Below are 8,191 nucleotides of genomic sequence, written 5' to 3'. Positions count from 1 at the left end.
ATGCAGAGAAGAATTCGCGTCAGTGCCCATGCGCCGCCAACACTCACAACGCCGCTGCGCCTCTCGCCTGAAGCCCGAACATCCCCGCCCCTCTCCCAGGACAGGCACGCCTGACCCGCTCTCTCCGGCCGCGACGGCGAGGCTGGGCGACGGGATCTCGGCGGCCGCCGCGCGTTGCTTCGGGCCTTCGAAGCGATTAGGTTTTAATCCACGTTTTTTTCTTCTAAAAATTAAGTTTTAATCCACCCTAACCTGGGCCCGGGCCCGGGTCTGGGCCGCGTTTCCTTTGGGCCCGCGTCCATCTGCGGCATTTTTAAGCACACGGGGCACTCCTGTACAGAGGCCTTTCTCCTCTTGCCTGGATCCGTACGCCGGCCGTCTCTCCCCACGAACCTCACGCCGAAGAGTAGCCTCCGCTGGCGCCGCATCTCCCGTCCTCCGCGACAACCAGGCGTGCACCCTTCTCCACTTCCCTTGCAGTCTCGCCGCGCCACCCGCGCAGACCGGCTCGAGGTCAGTGAGCAGGGGATGTGGCGGCCGCCGGGGGGATGGCGCATCGGTTCGTCTCCGTCGTTCCCCAAACCTACGAAGAGTACGGAGACGGTGCGCTGATGGAGACTCGCGGCGGGGCGAGAGGTTACTCCGACCGGCTGCCGGGCTACTACGGGTAAGGCAGATCGTACATGATGATGCTGTTGAAACATTTCTTGAGAACACAAAACTAACATCAGTGTTAATTTTTTGTTTCGAATTTTGACTTGAAATTTCGTGACAACCTACACATCATCGATCTGAGGGCTTGGCCGCAAGTTTTAGGTGGTGCCACTTTGCTGCCGATGCAAGACCCCTTTTCCTCCTTCCTATAGGCTCCTCGTGGCTGCTTTTGGAGGAGATCGCCGTCAATGAGCGGCGGCACCTCGTCCGGCCGCGGCAGCGCACTTCCTCCTGGCGCTCAGCCCTGCACCAGGTACTTCGCCGCCTACATGTAATAACTAATAACGACGTGCAAAAACTTATGTTTGTTCGGCATTTCAACGAGGCAAGAAGCCACGGTTGCCCTTTTTCCCACTCAAATGTCATTTACTACTGCGCCTTTTCAATTAATACAGTGTGATTTATGGACCTCTCCAACTTGTATTTTTTCCCGGTTTTTAATATTACCTTATAATTCTGTTTGTTCCGCATTTCAAACTACTCTTCAACACGGTCCACCGCTTTTACGCTTATGTACTTCTCAGTTTCATGTCTCTATACAGTATATGCAATGTGACAACGGCGGCGAATTTCTCACCACTTCCCTACGTGACCTCTTCTCTCGTTATGGCGCATCCTTTCAATTTCCATGCCCTCACACCTCACCACAAAATGGCAAGGTCGAACGTCTCATACGCACCACCAACGACATTCTTTGCGTTCTTCTCATACATGCTAACCTAGCATCCCCATTTTGGGTTGAGGCCCTTCACTCTGCCACCTATGTTCTCAACCGCTGACCATCCTTCTTCATCTCAACTTGGTATTAGACACATCTGCGATCTTTCTCACTTCCGATATGAATCATCTTCTCTGGCGCGTGCGCACGACCGACCTCAACTCCTCATCACCTGTCGGCTGTCTGTTCGCCGTCATTTTGGTGACTCGTGCAGTCGTGCTGCTTCGGCCGTTGATTGTGGAAAGGGGGTCGCACCTGCCGTCGCGGCCGCTGCCTCTTTCTCTTTGGCCGCCCAACGGCCTCCCTTGCGGCTCTCCTGCGACCATCCTCCGCACTTAAGGCAGCACCTTGGTCCCGTGCCTGAACCTAGGTGGCGGCGGCCCCATGGTGCGTTGTATGGATTGCACTAACACCGGCCCGTTCTCCATCGCCAGCCTACCTCCGTCCATCACTCATCACTTCCAGTCCAAGCTGGAACTCGAGCCCGGTGCTTACTCCAAATGGCGTCAGCTATTCTACTTCATTTGTTGCAAATACAATGTCCAACATCACCTCGAGGCCATCGTGGATCCCACCCACGAGAGCGTCGTGTGGCGCAATGACGACCTCACTATCGTCCTCTGCATGTATGGTGTCATCGTCAAGGAGCTGCAGGACCTGGTGACGTCGCCAACAAGCACCGCCTAAGACGTCTGGGCTCAATTTCATCTCCTAGACAACAAACTGGGTTGTGCCATCATCCTCGTCTCGAGTTTCGGAACATGGTGCAAGGCGATCTCTCCATCGCCGAGTACACCCGCCGCCTCAAGGTGCTCGCCGACGCTCTCGATGACATCGGTGAACACATCACCAACCAGACCGTCACGCTACAACTCATCCGGGGGCTTAGCCGTAAATTTCAGGTGATGGCTACCTTGCTCCCGACGCAAGACCCATTCTCCTCCTTTCTCTAGTCTGGAGAGAGTGGCGATCTCCTCCAAGAGCAGCCGGGGGCGAGCCTGGAGAGAGTGGCCATCACTTGAAACTTGCGGCTGACCCTTCAAATGAGTTTCAACGTGAGGGTTTGATCGGTGATGTGTTCGCCGACGTCACCTAGCGTGTCGGCGAGGGCCTTGAGGCGGCGGCTGTACTCGGTAATGGAGAGGTTGCGTTGCACCATGTTGTAGAACTCGGCGCCGAGGATGATCGCGCGGCCAGGTTGGTTGTCCCGGAACAGGAGATGGAGTTGAGCCCACATGTCGTAGGCGGTGCTTGGTTAGCGATGTCACCACGTCCTGCAGCTCCTCGGTGGTGACATCATACATCCAGAGGAAGATGGTGAGATCGTCGTTGCGCCAGACGGCTCTCTAGTGGGCAGGATCGGCGGCGAGGTGATGTTGGACATTGTATTTGCAACAAATGAAGTAGAATAGCTGACACCATTTGGAGTACGCACCGGGCTCAAGTTCCAACTTGAACTGGAAGTGGTGAGCGATGGACGGAGGTAGGCCGGCGGTGGAGGACGGGCCGGCGTCAGCGCAGTCCAGGGCACCATGGGGACGCCACCACCCAGGTTCAAGCACGGCGTCAGTGCTGTGCGGAGGATGGCCGCAGCAGGAGCCGCAGGTGCGACCCCCTTCCCCTGTATTGATCTTCTCGATGTACGTATATATACAGTTTAACGAGAAGATAAGGGGGGTCGGGTAAGAGTAGGACGACACTGGCCGGAATAGCCAGGCATGCAGGACATGCGCTCGCACATAGTGCACTAGCTGTCAGGGCTCCTGGAGAACCGGTCTTGATAGTTTGCCACTGGAAGAGTGTTGCATGCATATTCCAACATGTTTCGAGGGGAGATTAAGGAAAGAGTTCACCACACTTGATTACGTCATAGGCAGGGGGGTTATATTTATATACAGTTGATGCCGCACCTGGCCTAGCTAGTGGAGATCATGAGGTGGCCACTACTCCAGGATGCCGTATGTGCAAGGATATACAGGTGCACATACGGTATTGTCTACATACTCAACAAAAAAACATTTGTTTTTTCCTAATATTGCGCAAATACTGTGTATTTCTGACCTGCAATACTGTTTCATTCATGGTAGTTCCTTTGGATTTAAATTAAACAAATCCTGACTTGATAATGTTTTTAGGTACGGACTAGACTACTGAGGCTAATTCCCTCTATTAGATGGACACAAAGCAACACATGTTATGTCAGTTTTCTTGGCTGATGATATCTAGTCCTCAGATTCGTGGCAACTGTTATAGAAGAATCTGCAAAATTGATACACAATCCTGTGATCTTGGGCCTGCCATGTATAAGATTTCCCTTGGGCCTAATTTTCGAACTATGTATATCCTTTGCTGTTTGAGCAATGCTCTATAGCAAATTATATTGCCGCAGGAGTTGTAAATAGAAATATCCGTCGGTCTTTGTGCATCCATAGTTCGGTCTGTACAAACTTTAATTATGTATCGCATCCGTAGTTGTATATATCGCCATCTAGCAATCATAAGAATTTGCTAGTTCAGAATAACCTCGTGATATCATGCACTCTGTACACGGATAGCATGCACAGAGGTTTACATTTTCCGACCGGGTATTTTTTTCCCTGACCTAGCAAATGACTTGAAACATCAAGCAGATCAAAGCTCTGCAGGTAGAGTTGTTCTCTGTCTTTATGGTCTCAGTTTAGAATATAAAAATATCTAAGCTCAAGGGACATGCATTGTGCCCCAACTGCATGCCTTCCCTATATAATGTGTAGCATGTAATGTTATAATCGAGTAAAGAGAACCCACACCATCCTTGGATGTTATTGTTGGGTTGTGAGAGCCTTAACTGACAACTAGTACATTGATCTTAAGTGACCAGTTGGCCTGCTTGAGCTAGCTATGAAGCCTATGATACCCCTTTAATCAAGCTGGCAGGGCAGGGCAACAGTTTTAGTGGACCACCCCCACTAACAGATGTTGATTGTGCCAGTAGGATGTTTGTTTCAACAGTTAAACAGAGTGAAACCAGTGGGTGATGGTGACGATTTAGTTAACCTTGCCTATGATGGTTGTATATCCAAAGGGACGACATACTTAAGCAAAAAGAGGAAAAGGCCGCGGGTGCCATGCTCTTCATCAGGCTTCTTTCCGGGCATCGTTTGAACTTGGCCACGTGTGTGTATTCAGGAATGTCACCAGGCTGTGCTACTCCTTCATAAAAATAGTCTACTTGCTGGTGCTCGAGATGACAAAGGCAGCCCTGCAATCAGAGATTTCTATAACAGCCAATTAACTGCAAGGTCTCAATTCTTGATACGTCATTCAACTTTAGTTTTAACCACAAGCATATACGTGATTGGTATACACCACGATTACAGTTGTCATATCAAGTTTCTATTTAAAATGTGATAATTCTGTCATGACAGTGCAGTCGAAATCCTTATGATGACATGACAATACTTGCTAAGCTTGAAAGTGTCATGACAATACTTGCTAAGCTTGAAAGTGTCTACACAGTATTTATCCTACTCCATTCGAGCACTTCTTAATTTTATTGTGACAAATTCGTATATCTTACCATTGTTACTGCTTACAGTTTGTTTTCATCGTCGAGCAAGGTCTGCCCATTCTTCCAAAGTCTCCATTTGCAGAGTCTGCAGAGCAGTTTTCATTACAGTTTTTTTTTACGTATTAGCACCCCTTTTTCACTAAACCCTATTCTCATTCGTGCAGTATCTCATCAGTTCATTCTGTAGGTGACCCAGCAGGAGCCCATGGGAAGCCGGGAAATGGTTACGTGTATGGTGTCGGGCATCCGTGTGGACTCCCCCGCTGGGACCTGGAGAGAGTTGAAGACGCTTTCAGTGCCAAACAAGCAAAGATGATTTCGCTCTGAGGCTGGGCATAGAAATCAACCTATCGAAGTGGCTGTTGTTAGTCTCTTGTCATCCTTAATCTGATTTACTGAGCATTTGCAGTGGTAGGGATAATGCCATGTCATTGCAATTTCGATACAAGTTTCTGCAAAGCAAAATTCGTTCGTCCCTGATTGGCCTCAACATACAGTTTTCTTCTTCTTTCGACCTTGTAAATTTTGTTTGAAGCCCCGACCAGAGAAGAATCTCCAGGTGGCAAATCATAGCGAGTTTTGTTGGTATGAAATTTGAGCTGAGAAATCAAAACTGAGGACTATGGTCAGCAATGTGCCACATACCGTTGCTTCAGTATCCAGCAAGCCTGCAGGTAGCCATCCCTGCGTGGTTGTCCCAACAAAGTCACCAAGACAATCAGGTTACAAGAGAGTTATGTCGCATATTCCTGCGTTTGTTATCATATTCAGCTACAAGGACTTGGAACAGAATCAAGGGTCTGCAGTCATAATTGTCGGTGTGTATCAAATCAGTGGCGACCAGCGTAAATCGCCGCAAATTTGCCGAGATCAGTTCGAGCTGCATCATGTTACCGTGCAACGGATCCGGTGGTTTGTATTCTGATTACCGTCGCCCCACATGGTTTTTGAAAAAACAAAATGAGCGTTGTCATAGGCCTTGCAAAGTGCAAAAGGCGGGTCATCTATGGCGAAGTTCAGGGCTTCAGAGGACACTATGGGCAGCTGGTAGCTACAAGCTGGTCTCCGGGGAATACAGGCTGCCAATGTGGAATCACAAATTAGGTATGCAGGGAAAAGAATAATGTGTGCCGCTTATTTTCCAAAGAAACAAAAAGATGTTCTGCTTTCAAGGCATGGGCCCGCCCGTCTACAACAGCGTAATGCCGTAACAATCAATTGCAATTTTTGTGTCAAAATTAGCATGTAGTTTGATGGAATGTGGGTTGTGCATTTGTACTGTGAATGGATATGCTTGCACCACCGTGTAGTTTTTAGCCAGCTGCCAAGTAGGTTTCTGTAGCTGTTGTGACTTGTGACTGGCTCCAGATTATGTGCTCATTGTCGTACTACCCGAAGAAATCAGGGAGTAACTCAAGGTTAGAGACATTATTGTAATCTTAATTTAATTATTATTTAATCTTAATTTAAGGTTATGTCAAGCATGTACTAGTTGATGCGATGACATGATCACATAATTTTTATTTCAAAAAGGGTTTCCATTATTTTTATTTTGCATTTGATGAACATTACACAGTACGATGTAAAGTCTAACCCTCCTTTATGGAGGGAGTACTAGCCATATTTCTGAGAGCTACGTCCACGACGAAACAAAATAGTCAAAGTATAGCAAAATTTAACATAAGATTACCACTCCAGAGTTATTAATCCAAGAATGAAAACAATAAAAGATAAACAGTCCAGATTGATAGTCCATGACAATCTAGATAAACTAATTCAATACAAAATTACAGCAACAGGCTAGAATTTAACTAAATCTAGAACCATAACAGATCAATAATCCGGATTAGTTGTCCAATGTTACAATCCCAAAAGTTAATATTGCATACAGTCCACATAGGAACCATTCAAAGTTCACATAAGCCCAACAGACAACCAGGGAGAGTGATATCTTCTTGCTACTTCTTCACAAATTAAGGACGACCGGTCCAGTACTATCACAGAGATATACAAACTGAAACTAGCAAGATTTTCAAGTCAAAAGCAGATAAATCTCATGCCCTTTTCTATGGCATGGCTAAATGTTTAGTTCGGCCAAGACATATGCATATAAAAAGCATCAAGGAAGAATTAATGCAACTTGTTTGAAAGTATCTGATGAAAATAGGAATACCCCACGCGTTGCTTCGGAAATTGGTTGATAACATGAGAACCAGAATTAAAAATGCATATGACTTATTATATTTGATTATGTATAGTTGTAACAATACTCATTTAATAGAAGTAGAATAATTAAATGAAAAACATTTCATCCATGGTTGAATGTTGTGGTGGTTCTTTTCCCAAGCATGATTACATGTTAAGGTAGGTCTTATCACATTCATAATTGTATAGTGAGATGGTATGTTTACATGTTGAGATAAATAAGTTAGTTGAGATAACTCTCTTACGTATATAAGGAGCACACACATGTAAATAATAATGTAAAATAGAAAGCGACTGGTTTCGGAACGCGATAGACATGCTCTTTATAAGAATAATTTTGTATGTTTTAACTCCAAGCAAAGTGGATAAGATAAGTATGGTATACAGAGACATGACAATGAAAAAAAACCCGCTACATTCCTAAAATATAGGTAAAACTGAGAGTATAAATATGCTGGGGAAAGCAAGGCACGAGAAAATCTTAAAGTCATGCTTGGTATAAATGCATCCTACTATGAGCACATACATAGCATGTCATCAACCAGCTGCCTAGCCTCCGCATCTGGCAATCTCAGCATCACGTTGTTCCTAAACGAATTAAGATGGTAATGGTATCAATATAACATTATGCTTCTATCCAAATTAGTTAAAATTGTAATGGAATCAACATAAAATGGTGGTGCTTCAAAAAATAAGACTAAAACAAATTGCATTGAGCGAGATTAGCATGTTGCTGTATCAAGGAGAGAAAAATCAAAAGTATTCAAGTACCTAAGACTGATTTGCAAAAGTTATCATGGTCTCTATAAAAGCCGTTGTCACACAGATGCATTCCTACTCACACATGTCAACAACGACAAAATCTCCAGTCGCTTACAGTACTTCCTGGCCATCTGCGACAGAACCACTGGTGGAGGGGGCCATGCTGTCGTGGGTTTGTCACGGCAGATGTCCTCGTGAAAGGACTTATTCGTGGAGCCATCGCTATGGGTTAGCTTGAAGGG

At 46.2% G+C, this 8,191-nt stretch overlaps 1 long non-coding RNA gene across 1 annotated transcript; it reads left to right on the top strand.

Annotated features, from left to right (window-relative positions):
- Positions 1-362: 362 nt before the first annotated feature.
- LOC123157074 (uncharacterized) lies at positions 363-5,458 on the top strand. The gene is made up of 2 exons (XR_006478702.1): positions 363-967; positions 5,170-5,458. It is a non-coding gene; the product is annotated as an uncharacterized lncRNA (long non-coding RNA).
- The last annotated feature ends 2,733 nt before the right edge of the window (positions 5,459-8,191 follow it).

The sequence above is a fragment of the Triticum aestivum genome, chromosome 1A (genome assembly GCF_018294505.1).
Source record: "Triticum aestivum cultivar Chinese Spring chromosome 1A, IWGSC CS RefSeq v2.1, whole genome shotgun sequence".
Lineage (NCBI taxonomy): Eukaryota > Viridiplantae > Streptophyta > Magnoliopsida > Poales > Poaceae > Triticum > Triticum aestivum.
The sequence above is the reverse complement of the archived record's forward strand: the minus strand, read 5'-3'. Positions and strand labels throughout refer to the sequence as shown.